Genomic DNA, 18,244 nt, shown 5'->3' on the forward strand with positions numbered 1-18,244 from the left:
AAACATGACCCAAATGGGTGTCAGAGCATGTTCACCAATCATCAACATTAACTTCAACTCTCACACATGCCATGCTTAAGGAAAATCCAATGTTGTACAAAATTGGAGGAGAGTGGATGCATTCCTGTTTCCAGGATCAAGACCATCCAGGCCTTTAAGACATTGTCCAGTGGCTTTGCATTCCTGTAAATGCGACAACTCAATCCTGACAGTGCCAGTGTTACAGCCCCCCTTGGCTATTGCCTATTCGTGCTTCCCACAGACCCGTGCACTGGGTGGCCTTACAGTGGGCTTGCAGCAGAAAAATTTCCCCATTATCCGTTCCAGCGCGGCTGTCCGTGCAGGTACACACAGCAGCGTCTGCCGCTGGGGTCGCGCTCCGTGCCAGCGTCAGCTCGCCCACTTGCTGCCCATCGGAGCTGGGCACAGCCTGGCCAGGCTCAGAGCTAGGTGCGGGGCTGCTCCCACTCTAGACTGGTTTATATTGCAGCAAGCTTGCTCACAGAGAGCAAAGGGGTGCAGGATGGAGTCTGATCCTTTGGCTAGTGCCAAAGTGAATAAAATTTAAAGGTGTGCTTTACCCATACCGATGCTGAGCAATTCCCATCCTTAACGTAAACCTCTGTATGATACATTTGTTTCCTTAACCCAGGACATGCCTTTATAACCATAACTTTGTTTTGCAACGTATGTATGCCTCTTAAATTGTCTAGTTCTGTCTAAGAAACATCTGAAACTGTCCTGGTTTAACCAGGATAGGGTTAAGTTTCCCCAGCAGTGGGGGGGGGCTCTAGCCGGGTTATTCAGATACCATGCGGAGTGCGGTGCACTCGTGGTTTTGTACATTGTGCTTCTCACTGCTGTATTTGGTAGCTATTTTGCTCTGTTCATTGCTATCACTATTGCTGTTATTGTTATTGTTGTTGTTGGTTGTGTTGCTATTGCACTGTTGTATTAAACCTTTCCTTATTTCAGTCTTGGGGCTTTGTATTTCACTCCCTTTGTGGGGGAGGGGCAGCGGCCGCGTGGTCTCAGACCCCGGCAGGGGCTAAACCACCACAGAAAGCCATCAGAATGATATTCACTTTGGGGACATGTACTTACACCTTGGAGCAGACCAAATTTATAAGCCTTAGGGGTATATAGTGTAGCTTTCATCCAAAGCTTAATTTTATTTTCAATTCCGTTGATGAATTTACTGTACTGATTTCAAAGTCATAGGGCATATTAGCTGGATGGCTAAAATTTCTTCGGAACGGGGATTGTGTATTTATAAGGATAACAGTCATATTCAGAGTGACATCAGTAAGGGTTATAAAAATAATCAAGAGTTTAGTTAAGGAATTAATACATTACCACACAGAATAAAAAATGAGAAGTGGGAAAATACGATTCCTCTGCGGAGGTTTTGCATAGCTGGCTCCCACTGCTTTGCTTTCCACTCTCTCACTGATCAGCAGGGCTGGACACTAGATCTTATACATCACTTGGAAGCGTTAGACCTCTTTGCACCCCGGGTGGGCAAACAGCGAGCAAACACGGTCCTTCTTAAATACTGTATGCTTTTACTAGGGGCCATGAATGACTATGGCAAAAATATAATAAAGACCAGGCATTTAAGGTTTTTTGGAGGTATATACTGTGAGCTGCGCTGTTCCATGCTGTGGGAAGACCAGTGTGCTTGTTCTCTGCTGCATTCTTACCTCGAGATTGCTTGTGCATGTGTGTTCCTTCCAGTTTGTTCTCCCAAGCGGTGCAGATGAGCCCTCAGCCCCATCCTCCCGCAGCAGGAACAATGCGTTGTCACGTCTTGCGGTGACTTTGTAATATGAGAAACTGGCATGGGGATGAGATCACGCTTGTTCTGTTTTCTGACCTGAAGGAATGTACTGACCTCATATTTATGCAGACGTTGGCAGATGCTCTTATTCACGCCACTTTGTAATTCAGCATTATACTTAGCCCTTACACTGCATTGTGCAGCGCAGAAATTAACAGCAAGTGGTCTTATAAGATGCCACCATTGCATCAAGAATAGAAGCAAGCTCCTCAGGCTGACCCTGACATGAGAGGTGGCCCAAAGGTGGCCCGGAGTCCCTCATTCCCTGGGCAGGCCCATGAGAAGGTACCAGGAACAGAAAAGCTGGCTGCTGGGTTAGTTACTGCAGAGGACACCTCGGAGGAAAAGGTGTGATGGACAATGGAGTCTCTAGAGACTACCACCTGAACGCACGAGGGCTGTGGGAAAATCCTCCCGAACCTCCCAGACACCAGTTCTGTGCCTCCATGCAGCCCCCGTGGGAGGCGCCATATGAACTCCCTTTGGAACACACCCATTCCTGGTGTGACTTCCGCATGGGAGTCTGCACTCAACAGCCTCAGGAGTGTGCGAACTGCAAGTGCTGTCTTACCTGAACAGCCCCCTCTGTGCTGTACTGCAGCTCGGGTTGGCCCCAGGGGCAAGCCTGGGGCATCCCAGTTGAACAGGGGTTCCTCCTGAAGAAGACGACATAGCCCGTTGTTCTGCTTGGGCGGGGAGCGGGTTTCTGGAGAGGACCTGTCTCTGAGCAGTACATGGAAGGAACAGGCCATCCACACAAAACAACTGCTATTGCAGTCTAGGACGGTGAGAAGTTGGTATTAACCTCTAACCATATATCCCCGTTTTCTCCTATAAAATTGTGTGCTCAGGCAGCATAAACTGGACTTGAAAGGCAGAATTTAGACAAGCTTGACTTTAGCTTGTCTAACTCTGGTTGTCTGCAGCATAGGGAGTTGAGAGAAGGGTGCTGAGGTTCCTCATGCGCTCAGAGATCTTCAACGGCATTTAGGGTGGGGGTGTTCAGGTGTAGGCTCCTCGGTGACAATCACTTATAGTGTATAAGAAGATTACAATCCCTGAGTAATCCTATTAATTAATATAATTAATTATATTAATTCTAAAGTGCAGAGCCAAGAATGTGCCAAGGAGAGCTCCCTGCTGCTGGTGCACGGGGGTGTTGTGGGATGGGATAAGCAGAGGAGGCACACTGGAACGTCACTTTTGTTGCACCACCTCCTGCCTGAGTGAACAGCGGAGGAACTGCACTGGGCTGAGCCCGCCTTGCAGCAGGGCTGGGTGCTCCCCGTGGGCTGGGCTCGGGGGGAACAGGCTGTCTCCGTGTTGGTTGTCAGAGCTTGATGATGGTGTGGCCCCCAAATGTTCTTTTCCAGATGAAACAATATTCTGGATTTTCTTTAAATCAGTTTCCTTCCTCTGGTGAGGCTGGGTAAAAAGCTCTACAAGCAAATAAAAACAGAATTATAATATGCACACATTGTGCTTAGATATAAATTATTTATTAGTATTAGTTCAGCTACAATAATTAAAATAATCTCTTACATAATACAGAAAAATAAAATTTATAAAATTACTATGGTATAGCTACAGGGAAGGAAAATTTGTTTCTGCTCCAGCAACAGAGTTTTTGTATTTCCATAAGAATCCACTTACTAACCCAGTTCAGTCCCTGCTGACTAGAGAAGTCTAGGGAGCGGAGAGGATCAGAGATAATTAAATGTTTAAGGAAAAGCTCTGATGAGGATAATTTAGAAAGTAAGCAACATAATAAAAGACCTGTCTGTTATGACTACAGGTCATTATCCCAAACCAATCTCTCAACCCAAACGATTTTATTCTCAAATTCCTTTGAAACAATGAGAAAACATTATAAGGTCTGTCCATTTGCATGCTACGGATTCATGCAAGGTACTGCTGTATCTTTAGAGGCTCTGTTTGTGCTGTGCCATAAATTATCCAGCTTCCCTTTGCTTTCAGAAGCTGTAACAAGATGGCTCATGGTTCAAATTTGTGTTAGGCTGTAGCAGTGAGAAAAAAACAAACAACTGTCCTTGCGTTTGACATTTTAAGCAGTTTTTGACGATGTTGGATATCCAGACAAACCAACATTACTTTGAAAGCTACTGTGGAAAATCAATGAGAATATGGCCAGAGACAGTTATAAACAAAATAAACAAAAGTGGCATTTTCTAAATATGCCTTTAAGGTCCGACCGCTTGCTCTGCATCACACGCATTTCAAAGAATTTATAGATGTGCTACAGAGAGTAAATCTGTATATATAGCAGAATTAAAAAATAGGTCACAGTTACATGCAAAAATAGCACTTCTCCTTTAAGACTGGATAGCTAAGAGTCATTATACCAGAGTTACTGACTCCAGCAAGGATAGCTGTGGGAGCAGAGCAATGTGAAATCAGGTCCAATTTTTGTTTGCTTATTCTAGCATAGATCCTCCTTAGAAAAGCAACAAAAAGGCTCTTTATTCCTGCAAAACTTGTGGCATTATCCTCTGTAACCTTCCCGAGGGTGGGGAGTTAATACCAGAACCTTTGCACAGCTGCTCCCAGGCTGGCTGCCCGGGGCTGCTCTCCCGAGGAGCCGGCGCAAACCCCAACACTCCTTAACGTGGCACCAAGTTACACCGACCCCCCCAAAACGCAAAGGGTTATTACTGCCAGAATAAATCCTCTTTCTTAGAAAGAGCAGCATAGAATTTAGGGGGGGAATTAAAAGGTTTGGTCATGTTCCCAGTGAAGTTACTTGAAATGCATAAGACTGAATTATCTAGGGAGTATGACAAAACCTGGCAGTTTTAATTAATAGCCTCTATTCAGCTGTCAGAACCCAGTGGGTCTACTGACAAGACAGGGAGATGACAGATCAGCCTCTTCTAACATCCTGTGTAGATGCCTTTCAGGTAATAAAATAGATGTTTAAAAACATGTACTTAGTCATCTGCACAAATCTTGAAGTCTTTCACAGATGCCCAGATGCACAGATTTGTATCTCAATTATGGACTTCCTTGAACAAGATACTCAATTTAACTCCCTAAAACAAGTCAAACCTGACACAAAAATGATTAAGTATTGAACAAAAAGGTATCATCATGACCATCTGTGAATAAAAAGACGGGGGATTTTTACCATTGTGAATACAAACTTCACAGTTGTAAAGTCTAATGCGCAGTGGGTTTTTTTGAATTAGCCGGATGAATAATAGATTACAGAATTGCTAAAATGACTGCTTAACATGGTTGTGGGTGCTGTTGTTTTGTTTTGCAGTGACAGAGATTTCCACAGGAGGAAAATGTGGAATCCCAGCCTAAAATCTCACATTGCAGAGGTCATGTCTTCAGCCTCACGTTGTGCCAGCACTGTCCGCCTGCTAGGGAGTGTCACGGAAATGCTCGCAGCCGCCAGCGAATGCACACCAGCCACTCTCACTAGCTGCAGGTATGACAACAGGGGTTTCTACGTGGTGTTTTCTGACGGGGAGCGCTCAGCCGCTCGGCAGAGCTCCCTGTTACAGGAAACCACACTATTTCTCGTGAGACACATGGAGCGTCATGTACAGGATAACAGTTATGTCTGACCGGACTAAATCTCACAGCGTTAGCATTAGCTCGAGGTGAGCAGCAAAATTACTGTGGGTATGTTCCTGTTTCATAATGGCATGGTGCACAGTGAGGCTGCACCCGAGAGCAGTGCTGGGTCACGGTGGGGCTCCGAGCTGCCTGTACTCCTCGGAGCATCCTTACTGCTTTGGAGACAGTCACCTCAATGTTGCAGCCCCTAAAAGAGCTTTTCTGTGTGGGAGAAAGCAGATCTGTGAAGATCCTCAGGCCAGCCTGGGGATCCCTCATTCCAGGAAGCAGCTGTTCGGGAAACAGCCTCCGCCTGTCTTCTGCAGGCTGTGGAGGAAAGTTTATCTGTGTCTCCTGCCTGCGTACCGAGTGATGTATGCCAACCCTGTTTGTGGGTAAACATGGCAGAGAGGGCACTTCCAGCTTAGAGGAGATAAGGGCAGCACAGCAGGCTGAGGTAGCAGGGCCCAGCTTTAGCTCGCAGCTGAAAAGGTCTGGTCTGCACTGCTGGCACACAGGGACAGTGGCCATGCACGACTTGCACCACAGCTGAGTATTCAGCCAGTGGTAAGCACACTCTCGGCAGTAGAGAGAAAGCAAGAAAGTGAAAAGTGACAGAAACAGGCCTTCAGGTGTGTGCTTCAGTCTCCGTATCATTCCTGTGAGTGAATTCATACCCCCTCAGCCCATCAGTTTTCTTTCATCTGCAGAGCTGTGTTGAGATCCCCAGGGTAATACAGGGTCTCCCTGTGCACACCCCTGCCCTGCATGAACACCTCTTGTGTGGCTGCTGGGAGATTTTGGGGGCTGTGAGCCTATGACAAAAAATAGGTGGGTCTGGCTTCCCTAGTCATCGTGTCTAGTATTGCACATGCCATGATGATGAAGCACTGTAAATCATGAGTCTGCTCACATTCACTGATAAACCGGTCATGCAAAAGGCTCTTTGGAGTAGGAATTCAGCAGAAGGCATTTTACATCTGTCAGAAATAATTCAAGGGTGTGGAGTGAGTCATTGGGAACTGCATGAATAATCAAGACTTCATTTTCAGTAAGACAAAGCCATGAACTTTTGTCTGGCACATCAGTGGGGAACATGTTCCCTGCATGAGGGATTGTGTTCTGGGGACTGATGCTAGCAAAAATACCAGAAGGAGGGATTTTTTTTCAATGAAAACAGACTGGCCACTTTTAAAGTGCAGTTTTGTGTATGCAAATATAGCATGGATGTAAGACTGCAAAGCTCAGAGTAGAAAATAAAACTGAGAAAGCAGGCAAGCCTTGCACTGGTGTGTGGTCAGAAAAGTTTCTGCTGTCATCGGACAAGTGACATCACACCTCAAGGTGTGCCAGGTTCCGAAATTGAAACAGTATTGCAGTGAACCGACAGAAGAAATCCACAGCCTCAAAGCAGGCCGGGGCTGGGATCAGTCCCAGAGAAAAGCCCTTCCCACCGCCAGGTCCTTCTTCCCTCGGGAAGGCTCGCAGAGAGGCCCTGCAGCAGGACTGCAAACCTGCACCGGGATGGCAGCAGGGGCGCCTCCGACACCGGTGTCTCTCCATCCCTCCTCCTGGGCATCTCTCCGGAAAGAAGCTCTTTTGCAAAGGGCCTGAAGTGAATCTGTCAGTAACATCTTATTTACCATCAATAAGTTCTCAAAATATATACACCTTAACCTGCCATGGCCCTTGTATCTAATGGTCAGCAGGACTTGCACGTGCAGAAAGGCGACTGGAAGAAAACGAGGGTAATTGGAGGGACATCCTTCCAACCCAGAGCCCGTGGACGCCTTCTCTACCGTACAAATCTAACAAACACTTCTTGAGATATCACTTCTTAGATATTTTTTTTTTCCAGAACAGAATACCATTTTAATTATAATGCAGTAACATGTTAGGTAAACAGCTAATGAGTCTTATTAATGGACAGAATGAATAGTTTTGAGAAGCGGTTGATGCCAGGTAAACCTTAAAAATAAAGGATTAAACTAAAAATCAAGGCATAGAATTTGAGACTAGAACAGAAAAGTGAGAAACTAAACAGCCTAAGCTAAGTGGTTTAATATTAGTCAAGGACTCGCATCTTTCCCTTGCCCGGGTAAGAAGCAGAGAGATTTGTGTTTCAAAGGAGTGACAGATTAACTATTTCCTTTGCCCTTGGCCAAGGCTGGGAAGTTGCCAACCACTGCTGGTTCCCACTTGCTGTATGAAAATGAGGAGCTTGATTTTCTTCTAGACTGCAAATCAAGCAACAATAGGAGTTGTGCCAATCTGAGGTTTTGATTTGCTGTGCTGTGTAAGAAGAACAAGAAGAAGGGGGGGAAGGCGGCATGACTTTTCAGCTGGCCTGTGCCAAGGCCCAGAGCCAAGGTACCCTCGGGGTCAGGTGCTGTGACCCCAGCTTGTTCCGTCAGGGCTACCAGGTACTGCATCCCCTGGAAGACAGAGCTGTCTGTCACAGACACGCTGAGAGCTGGAAATACCAACAGCACGTGGGAACGGGAGACTTGGTAAGCATAACAGATGGTAGGAAAAGCTTTATAAACTGAGAAAAGATTGGGGGAAAGCTTGGAGGTTCCAGTCAGAGATCGGAGAATGGACCGACATGCATCAAGTGATGGGCATTAGCTGGTGTGCAGTAAGATCCAGAGGTTGTCACTACAGATCAGGTGTTTCCAGCACTTACTTTCTTTATGTAAGTTGTAAAATACTTCCAAAAAGTACTGGTTAGGTGACAGGATAATCTGCCCTTGACCTGTTCTTGCAAGGACAGGGCTAAATTCACCATGACCACAATTTACCAGCACTCCACAGGACGAGGTGATCCCACATGAATAAGAGAGACAGTGAATGGGAGCCCGAGAGCACGGGTCCGTGAGGCAGGCATGGCTGGGAGCAGGACAAGGAATGCAGAGGCGTGTGCTGGAAGGTGTGGCAGGTATGTGTGAGCTGTTAATGACTGTGCTGAAGAAATCCTGGTGATACAGAGGTGAAGGAGTCCAAGAACTGGAGCACAGCCCATGCTTTGGTATCAACTGAAGGATTGTGCTGCGGCCGTAGCAGCTGGTGCAGGTTCCTGGCATGGAAATGCTGTTCAGCAGCAGGGATTCTGAATCTCACACACCAGCAAAAGATAGGGGCCTGCCTTCTTATTATCTTCATTTTCAAAGGCTTTATAATGCTTTGCACAGCCAGCCTGTCTTTCATTTGAGACTTCACCGGACAGGGCACTTCACAGCTATTACCACCTTCCTCCTCACAAGGCCTGTCTTGACCCTGACTTCCTTGTCACCCACTTACAAGCAAGGAAAGGAAGCATAATTAGGGGTTTAATTTACTCTGATGGAATGTGGATAAAACTGAGAAATCTGATAGACTAAATGTGGCAAAAACGCCGTCTAGCATTCATAAAGCTGAAATGCAAAGAACTTAGTTCTGCAACTTTAAATGTACGGAGTCTGTCAGATTGTGAGCCAAAGTTGCGGCAGGATCTGAACCTGCCTTTTCAGCCCTGCGACAGAGTTGTGAGTCCCTCTTTCCTCATTTTATGGGCTTCAGCGTTGGCATACCAAAGGGACCTACACAATCCACACGTGACCGCTACTCTGCCCGCCCGTGTTGCCTCACCACAAAGAATGACTCTGAAGTATGAGTGGTCAACATTGCACTAAAATTGCTTTCCCCCCAGACAGTTTGGTGCCGTTCACCTTATTTGCCGCAGCCGCAGCCGGGAGGGACCTGGAGCACAGAGCTGGCGGGGCAATGGCTGTGCTCTGCCCCGTGTCCGAGCAGCAGCACACGATCGGGCACGCTGCCGACAAACGCTCCCCAGGATTCCAGGCAGGAGACGTGCCACATCCATCTCATCTAGATTTTTGAGATCTTCCATCCCAAAGACTTGGCCAGGTGATCACTGTTTGGGGTTTTTTTTCTTTTTCTGTGTGGTAACTTAAGATGTTTTCTACCAGACAGGATTTTGGGTTCCTTAAGAAAGGCAGCCAGCCTCAGCTACAGAAAGCAGACATCTTCAGTGGTTGCACTGGGTGTCTGCTGACTTTGGGCCTTGTTCTGTCTTGTCACTAACCCAGGTCTGCTGATGTGGAGGGATTGAATATACAGTGCCAACAGCCTCCTGGAGATGTACCCCCCCTGCAGTACCCAGCGTCGCCATAAGCGCCTGCCCTGCCCGGCACAGCATGGTGGGAAATGGGCACATCGGGAGGAAGGGGAAGCACACGTTGTGCTCTGTTCTGGGGGAATGCAACGAGGGCTTTTTATTGGAAACGTGACATATGTGCCAAATGTTATCATTGCCATTCAAAAAAAAAGGGCTGCTCTGGTACAGTCATCTGTGTTTCAACGCCTGGTTATTGTGAAAGCCAAGCAATGCCATCCTGTCCATGACAAGAGGCCGTCCCTGAATCATTTCCTTCGGTAGATGTGCCAGGAGGAACACAAAGGAGGTTCTCATCACTGTGTGTGTCAGTAATGAAGTTTCCTGGGAATAAGTGCAGGGTCTAGAGGCTCATGGTGTTTGTCCCAGGAGTTCTTTTGCTCACATGGGATGGTGCTTGGAAAGCTGCTGTAACACACCAGGAGGAGAGCAAGCACGTTGGTCATTCCTTTAGAGCAGCTTCGCATGCCCCTGCCCAGGAGGAAGATGAATGTCACCACAGCAGTCGTCTGCGTGTCCCTGGCTTTTCTGAGCTGAACAGATTTGTGTCAGCTGGGAAGAGTGAAGTTGACCTTGTATGCGGACAGTGCCGTAACACCACAATTAAACTCTAATTCTTTAAATGTGTGCACTCGGGGTGTTCTCTCAGCCAAAGCTAGTACATCCTGTGCTACCCATTTCTTCCAGGTTGACTCATATTTAAATCTAATGGTTGAAAGAGTACAAACCTAGTCAGCCAAAATGGTTATAGGAGGAAGAGAGAAGTCAATTTAGGAAATATGAATCACTTGAACTTCACAAAATTCCTGAATGGGGAAGCTGGGGCTCAAAGATAATGTAAAAAATCTGTTCAGTGCTGGAAGCAAGCCAAGTCCTGCGGCTTCTAAGTGGGTGTCTAACCACAAGACTTCCCGTCTTCATCTAACTAAAGATGCTTGCTCATCATTCTTAAAAAAGATGCTACTCTAATCTTTTTTGTTCATGTAACTGTGCAAAGAACCTTAGCTTTGTACACTACGTGTCAGTGCAGTTTGTGATGTGAAAATGAAGCAAACTAACAACTCCATCATGTCTTCTAGCAAAGTCCAAAGTAAATTCAGTATTGCAGCTAATGTTACAGAATAATGATGTCTTGGGGAGGATCTAGTTTATAGTGATTACAAAGTCACCTGCTTTGGTGAAAAAGGGGATTATAGTGACTGGTTTAAAACTGGCTACTTGGCCTGACCAAACAGCTTTATCCACTGCAGAGATCATAAAGATTTTTATCACAGTGGGATTAAGGCATCGATTTACATCTGACAGTAAATTAAACCAAGATGAGTGATGCTGTAAACATCTCCAGTTTCCTGCCTTGACTTTTTGGATGTTACTAATCCTGGGGGGAAAATGCTGAACAGGACTTCCAGCAGGTCCTGACTCAGTGCAGCTCACAGCCCAGCGCACTAAAGATTACCAGCGTTTATTTCAATATATTGCAGTAGTAAGAGGTGACTATGAAGAAATGCATAAGACCCCAGCAAAGCTGAGTACGGGGCAATACAACAGCAAGTTATTTTTAATGTATATAACTGTAATTTGATGTAACTAGAAAAAATTATAGCTTCACCTATAAAAAATGATCAGACCATTACCAGGCAAGAGTGAGGCCTCGAGCTTGTGCTAGATAGTGTGAAAACATCAGCTCAATGCTCTGCAGCAGTCAAAAAAACCCAACAGATTTAACACTGGCAATTATTAGGCAACCAAAACGGAAGACATAACTGTGGTAGGGTACAAATCCAGGGTTCAGACACACTTTGAGCACCGTTTGCAGTGCTGGTCGCCTCATCTCCAACAGGGACATTAGAATTGGAAAAGCTTCAGAGAAAGGCACCATGCTAGAGGCCATCGAGCAGGGTGGATAAGGGTGCCTACAAAGAGCAAAGGCTCGTAAGAGCCAGGTTCAAAGCAAATCAGAGGAGGTCAGTCCACAGCAGCACTAGCCCTGCAGAAGGCTTTGCAAAGGGCATTTGCAGAAAACATTCGAAAATTTCTCAGGGACTCAAGGAGAAAATGGACAAGTACGTGGAACAGAGCCAGTGAGAATCACCAAAGAGACCACAGCCCGCTCATATAATCCCCTGAACTGAAAATATGAAAGGCTGGGAGATTAGCAGGGGAAAAACAGCAGATATGTTTGCCATTTTCTGACTGTTTTATAGGTATCTGCTTGCAGCTGGCTTGGGAGAGAGGACACTGGAGTATCAGGGCCACTGGGCAGACACAGTGTGGTCTGTGTTACATAGTGCACACAGAGGCTGCTGTGTGTCCTACTCGTCTGCTCTTGCTTTAGGGCCAGCAGCCTCCCAGACAGGGACCTGGAAGGCAGCCTGTGGTTGTGAGAGCTTTGGGCGCGTGGTTCAGTCCACCACCGCGCAGGAATCACCATCCGGCTGCACCATGATGGATTTGCTGAGGAGCTGAACACCGTCCTTCACAGGGGTCAGTACGAACAGCCCTGCCTCCACCTGCACGTCTTCAGCACAGGGAAGGGGCCAGCAGCAAGCCTGCCTCCCGTTTACCGGCTTCACATGCTGTAATTACAGGGAAGCCAGGAAAGAAAACCAAGACTGATCTCTAGCAGGGACCCAGTGAGGATCAGGCATCAAAAAACATCTCTGGGTTGGGTTCAAAGTATGCATGAAGAGGGAAGAAGCATATTAGAGCGATGCAGCTCTTCAGCACGTGGACTTGCCGGTGCTGAGAGCTACATCTGCTACCCCCAGACTAAACCTGTAAGTACACAGCCATCAGCTCACACCCCATCTCCAGGCCGTCTGCCTGCAGAAATGTAGCAGAGACTCCGTCAAGAGCATGACAAATCTCTGACATGCAGCTGAGGGTTCAGGTAGTCTGCCCCTTCCACCGCGGCTTGCTCGCTTCTAATTTTGCATTGCTAGTCCCCTTCTGATAACCATCACTCCCTGCTGAAAAGTCCAGACGTGTGTTTCAACACACTTCTCTGAAAAAGGGATGTGGTGCTGGTTGTGGCTATTTAGAGCCACTGCTCGGAGTGATCGCCGATGCGCACGGATGTGCAAGTCTGTGCAAACTAGCAGGGAGACAGATCTGCTTCCACACATGTATGTCGTGGGTCTCTGCTCACAGGAACAGCATCGGAAAAGATGTCCTGCTCAACAGTGGCCTTATTTATGCACGCCTGCCTTAGCATGTTGGGTTCACACCGGCACCTCCACTGGATGTTACTTGTTCTGGTACTCTGTGTGTTTGTCAGCACAGCTTCACAAAGTTATAACTAGAGATTCAGCTGTCCTGGAATGGCAGAGTCACACTGTGACTGTTCTCCCACCAGGTGCAACGGCACAAAGCTCTGCTGAAAGCTTCTGTGGTGTGCAAAGGAAACGCTGGTTATTTTGATTCGTAATTGTCTCTGTTTACATATTATCTTAGAAATTCACTGACTGGTATTCAGGCATGAAATGAAGTGATTGTTTGGAGGGCCTCAGGAAAACCTTCACATTTCAGGCGTGAGTCATCTCTCTGGGTTTTGTCTATAGCAAAAAGGCCATGTGGTTCAATGGACTTTTTCTGCCCGTAGCGTGAGGTGGTACTGGCATTGCTTCCAGCCACAAGCAGGAGCTGGCAGGGCTGCGAATGCCTCCCAGCCCTGAGCACAACCTGTGCAACGCAGACCAGCACAGCCCCACACCTGCACCCCAGCCCCACACCTGCACCCGTCTGAAACTGGCCCCAGCCCGTGGCTCTTCCAGGGGCAAGCGCTGCCCCAGCTGAAGACCCCAACAAACTCTGATCATCCAGAGGATTTGTGACAGTCCTTCATATCTCTGGTACATAAGACTCATCTCTAAAACTTATCTTTATTCTCATTCCCACCTTATTATTATTATTAGAATGGATATAATGTTTTTTCCCTCCTCTCAGAGTGAGCCAAAATCCAGAGGCAACACCAGGATGATACTGGGGGGGGAGCAATTCGAAGAAACATTCAGAGATGGGGAGTTGAAGGTGAAGGGGACAAGCTGTGAGCCCAGCGGTGGGTTAGGAGGACCTTTGGCATGTTAAAGTCAGGCTGAAGCCACACGTGGTTAATGGCAGGGTGAGGCAGCTGGGCGCTCACGCCCGGAACAGGAGAAGGCCAGCGGTGCAGGGAGGGCTCGGGGCCCGGAGCCAGGCCCGGTGTTATCTCAGCTGTTACCGTGAACTCTTCAACCCTCACAGACGTTAAACAGCTTCACATTTGTCCTCTCTGTCATGGACTTTCAAAAATTCTGGCAGTTTAGGGCCGCAGCCAAGCTGGAAGCTGGGTCCTGTGGGCTGAGTCCTGCTTGCCTAAGCCCTGCTCACCTGAGCTCCGCTTGCCCGAACCCCACTTGCCAGCTCACTGGCCAACTGTTGCAAACAAATGCTGTTTCTGTGAGTCCCCCCCGCCATGACCAGGTGGTGGGCTCAGCAGAGCCGAGCAGGTCCCGGCCCTCCCCAAGGGCCAGGACTCCAGGCTGGTGGCACACACGAGCACGGTCGGGAGCAGGACAGGGTTCAACTCTGCCTGAAGCACCAAACTCTACAGGAGGCTGGAGAGGGGTCGTGCTGCCCAGCCCTACCTCCCAGAGACAGGGCTGAGCTGTGGAGCAGCTGTGCTGCTGGTCTGGGCGGAGTGGGGACGGACCACGGATCCTCCCGACGCTCAGGCACAGCTGGGGGCCAGGCGCTGCCCAAGCCATGTCTTCCTGGGCAGGCGCCGCTGGTGGAGAGAGAGACTCTGTCCTGAGACAGAAAGTGCAGGTCTGCAGGTGCCCCACAAGGTCCTACAGCCTCTGGGTGTTGCTCCCCAGGGGTAACTTCGGGGCTGAGGCTGCGCCCACCCAGCCCCATCAGCCCTGGGTGGGGAGCGGGTGCCCACCGTCCCCAGCCATGCGGGGCTGCCGCTGGACGCCAGCAGACACTGAGTGTGTTTGCACAAGGATTAAGCAAAATAAGCCACTGGGTTTCTCCATCCCCCCATTCACAGGGCCTAGTCACTTCATCTTTCTTTGTCCAAGTGGTATTTAAAGGCCTGTATTTTAAGCCCCCCAGTCCCCTCAGGAGCTCATTACAGGCTGGCTAAACATTCTGTGGTTGTCTGCAATGCCACAAGGACCTGAGCTGCACTCTCCTCCACAACAAAGCCCCTGTGCAGTGCTGCTTTTGGTAGCGTGTACGGAGCAGGCACAGCTGTTGGCGTCTGCTGTCTGCTCAGCTTTATTTTGAGGTATTTAAACTTAGCAAACTGGCTTTTTTTAGGTCCATATGCTTAGATCAGGTGGTCACCTGTGGCAATATGTTTATTCACAGATTCTAGCTGCTTTCAGGGAACAGCCTTCTCTAAACATAATTAGGGCTATTTAAGTAGCTGCTCACAATTATCTCTGGGTTCACACAAAACACCACATACTCCCTCATTGAGCAATAACTCCCGGAGATACAAGGGTGAAAAGCCACAGCCTCAAAGATTTTTATGATCCTGCTGTAAATGGAAGTTTACTTTTGAAGAGCTGCACACCTAGTATACTCTGCCATTAGATTAGTTTTCAACCTGGCAGATTTACCTGGCAGTTCGACAGTTGTTAATATCCTTTGCCCATATGAATTAGACCGTAGATAGATGTAGAACAGCCTGATTTGGGGATGGATGATGTGCATTTAACTGGTGACACAGCATGTCCTTTCAGCTCTGGTAAGTAAGCTCAGGAGGAGGACTAGGGACAGCTTCTAGGAGAGGAGGAATGGGAAAGCCTTGGCACAAGGAGGGGTGGTGAAGCCTGAAGGGTTGGGTGACATCAACAGAGGACAGTCTTCATGTCACGATGACCATGTTCCTTTCCTTGGCGCTGCTCCTCACCCCAAGACCACAGCGCTCCTTCTTCCTCTCCGTCTTGCCCTCCCCTTCCCCTCTCTCTCCTCCACTGTGCCATTTCTCGCGCCTCTCTTCGCCCCTCGGCATTCACGCTGCCCTCCCAGGCTCCATCCGTGGCAGCAGCCGGTTCCTCCCCACAGCTGCCTGGCCCCGCTTGTCGCCACCGTGCCCCCGTGCACGCCACTTCCCCCCCTGCCTGGCCTGGCCCCGCCCTTGCAGCCGGCCTGGGGCGGGGTGAAGGGTTGGGGCCCTTCAAAAGACAAATCCTCTGCACCCAGAGGATGGAGAGCAGACACAAGAATTCACCTCTCTGGGGACATGATGGCTTGCTTTGAATGAAAAACAAAGACATCTTCAGATCTGGGGGATTTTCTTATTGGCTTCTTGTCGCCAGACCCTTTGGTTTTGACGAGAAGAATGTGCCACCATTTGGGAAAGATGAATTTGCATCTCTCACAGAGAGAATTTCAGCCAGAGAAGTTTTTGTAGGTCCAGAAGGAATGTGCGATTCATCGACACACGTAACAACACATGTAAGCTTTCCCAAGAAACTCTGTAATAGGCTTTTCTTATTTTATTATATAAGGATTTTTGGAGCGATGCGAGGATCAGGAGCTGACACATCTTTGGTAGAAACTTTGCATTCCCTGCGCACACATCATCGCTGTCCGACCCACCCAGAGATTTGGGTGCCCAGAGGCCAGTGCCAGGCGTTAGATCCCACCACGGAGACCTGCAGCAACCACCTCACTCCAGCTGGCGCCATTCCTGTGTCCATCCAGCACTGTCACGAGTACAGTCACTCCACTAACACGGAAATAAGAAACGTGAAAGATGCAAAAGCTGCTTATAAACAGCTCCCCTCCCTTCCTTAAAATGTTATTAACTATTTCATAATGTAACACCAAGCGGGAAACTGGGTGCCAGTTTCCAGTGCTACAGATGCCACTGAAAAACAAAGGAAGCTTTCCAAGCACAAAAAGGGGCCGCAAAAAAAGTGTGAGCCATGCAGAAACCCTCTTTGTATTTCATGTCCCCTTCTGCTCCGGCAGTGATGGTGTAAATGCACACTCCAGTCTGCTAAGGCAAAACACAGACCCTTCTCCTCTTTGTTCTGCCTTTGAGAGGACTGCTTCAAGAGCAACCAGCCCGTCCTTGTACCAGCTCCATGCTGAGATTAAAACACTTCTGAGATCTACTAATAACATTTTTCTGCAATATCACAGGCTAAGTCCTGGAGGATGAAGCTGAGCTGACTGCAAGCAGAATTACAGACAGTGCTATTTACCAGGGTGTATCAAACAAACAAAATTCCTGTTGTCATTTTTAGACCTTTTTTGCCACGTTGCCTGGATGTCTGGCATGATTTCTGTTTCACTGTATTCCTTCCTGATAACCAGCTTCATCTGCTACCCAGGCATTGCAGAGTGGTGCACAATGTGCTGACACGTGTGTCGCACAAAGGAGCCTCGACAGAGAGAGACATGGGCAGGTGGACTCCGCCAGCCTCCTTGGTGCTTCACTGCGTGTGTGCGAGTCTGGACTTCCCACATTTTTTTTTCTGCAAGTTTCCTGCATGTCGCCTCAGTGGAGAAGCTCTTCAGCTTTTGTCCTTCCTCCCGCCCTAAATAATTTCATTTCTGGGATTACAGCAAGGCCATCATACTAAATGGATTATAAAACTTACTTGCTCTTTAGGCTCAGCAGGAAAAGCGCTGCCCCTGTAAGGGCTCACGCTAGTTCGAGCAACATTATCCTGGGTCTATACAAGTGCCAGGGAGCAGAACTTGGCCCCAGACTCAGCCCCAGCGGGTGCTGAGCTATCAAGTCATCTGGAATAAGTCTCATTTTCAGAGCAGTGCAATTTTCTCCACAACGATGTTATCTTTGTTCCTCGGTTTCTGGCAGCAGAGCTGCTCACACATGCTATTAGCAGATGGCAGAAGACATACATGGAATTTGCTTTCAGAACATTTCTTCCATTCTTCCTCCCAGACTGAAGAAGTGCAAATTCAAGCTAAAAGCATGTACTAACTACAGCCCGTTTCCAAACAGGGCTACAGACAGTTAAAAGCAGGCTCCAGTAGAAACCTCTCAAATATTTCAGTCTCTCTGCCATAGTTTAACTACTCAGCACATACCCTTTAGTCAGAAATGCAGGGAGTGCATTTCTGTAAAGCCATACCCCTCGGTGCCCTTATGTCAGCTTCTTTTCGGGATCAGCTGTTAACAAGCAGCAGGCACTGCAGGAAGGCAGAAAACATCCATGCAGTCTGTCCGGTACGTTGAGGCATCTGTCTGTGGCCCACACTAACTGCTGTAGGCTTGGCAGGGCTTGGTGCACTTGGTGTAGACCAAGACAAACACTTAAATTTAAGGATCAGGCAAACAAATTGCCAGAACAGGCGTGAATTCAGCAGCACGGACGTGCGCGCGTCGTTCAGGAGGAGGCACGAGCCTGATGAGCTTCACGTCATCCCCTATTTATGCTGCTGTGAGCTGAAACTAAATCGGCCTTGCAGTGGAGCTGCTGTTGGCAGGAGTCTGGGAGCTGCGGTTGTCACCACGTGCTTGAGTGCTTCCCTGAGTCACCACTCACTTTTGATCTGGATGCCTTGTCTCAGGAAAGAATCTTCTTATTCAGGGTTCTTCTTATATTTATAACATATGATTTTTTTCTGCCTCCCTAAACCAAGGCAAATTCTGCTCAAGAGTTGCTCCTGAACTT

The 18,244-nt window shown here is 48.1% G+C and overlaps 1 long non-coding RNA gene across 1 annotated transcript in view; it reads left to right on the forward strand.

Moving 5' to 3' along the window:
- Positions 1-9,647, forward strand: part of LOC141927299 (uncharacterized) — a 28,538-nt gene extending 18,891 nt beyond the window's left edge. Inside the window, exons 3-5 of the long non-coding RNA XR_012624353.1 lie at positions 5,124-5,294; positions 9,114-9,331; positions 9,514-9,647. This is a non-coding gene — a long non-coding RNA (uncharacterized LOC141927299). The remainder of the gene's footprint in view (positions 1-5,123; positions 5,295-9,113; positions 9,332-9,513) is intronic.
- Positions 9,648-18,244: the final 8,597 nt, after the last annotated feature.

Source organism: Strix aluco, chromosome 9 (genome assembly GCF_031877795.1).
Source record: "Strix aluco isolate bStrAlu1 chromosome 9, bStrAlu1.hap1, whole genome shotgun sequence".
Lineage (NCBI taxonomy): Eukaryota > Metazoa > Chordata > Aves > Strigiformes > Strigidae > Strix > Strix aluco.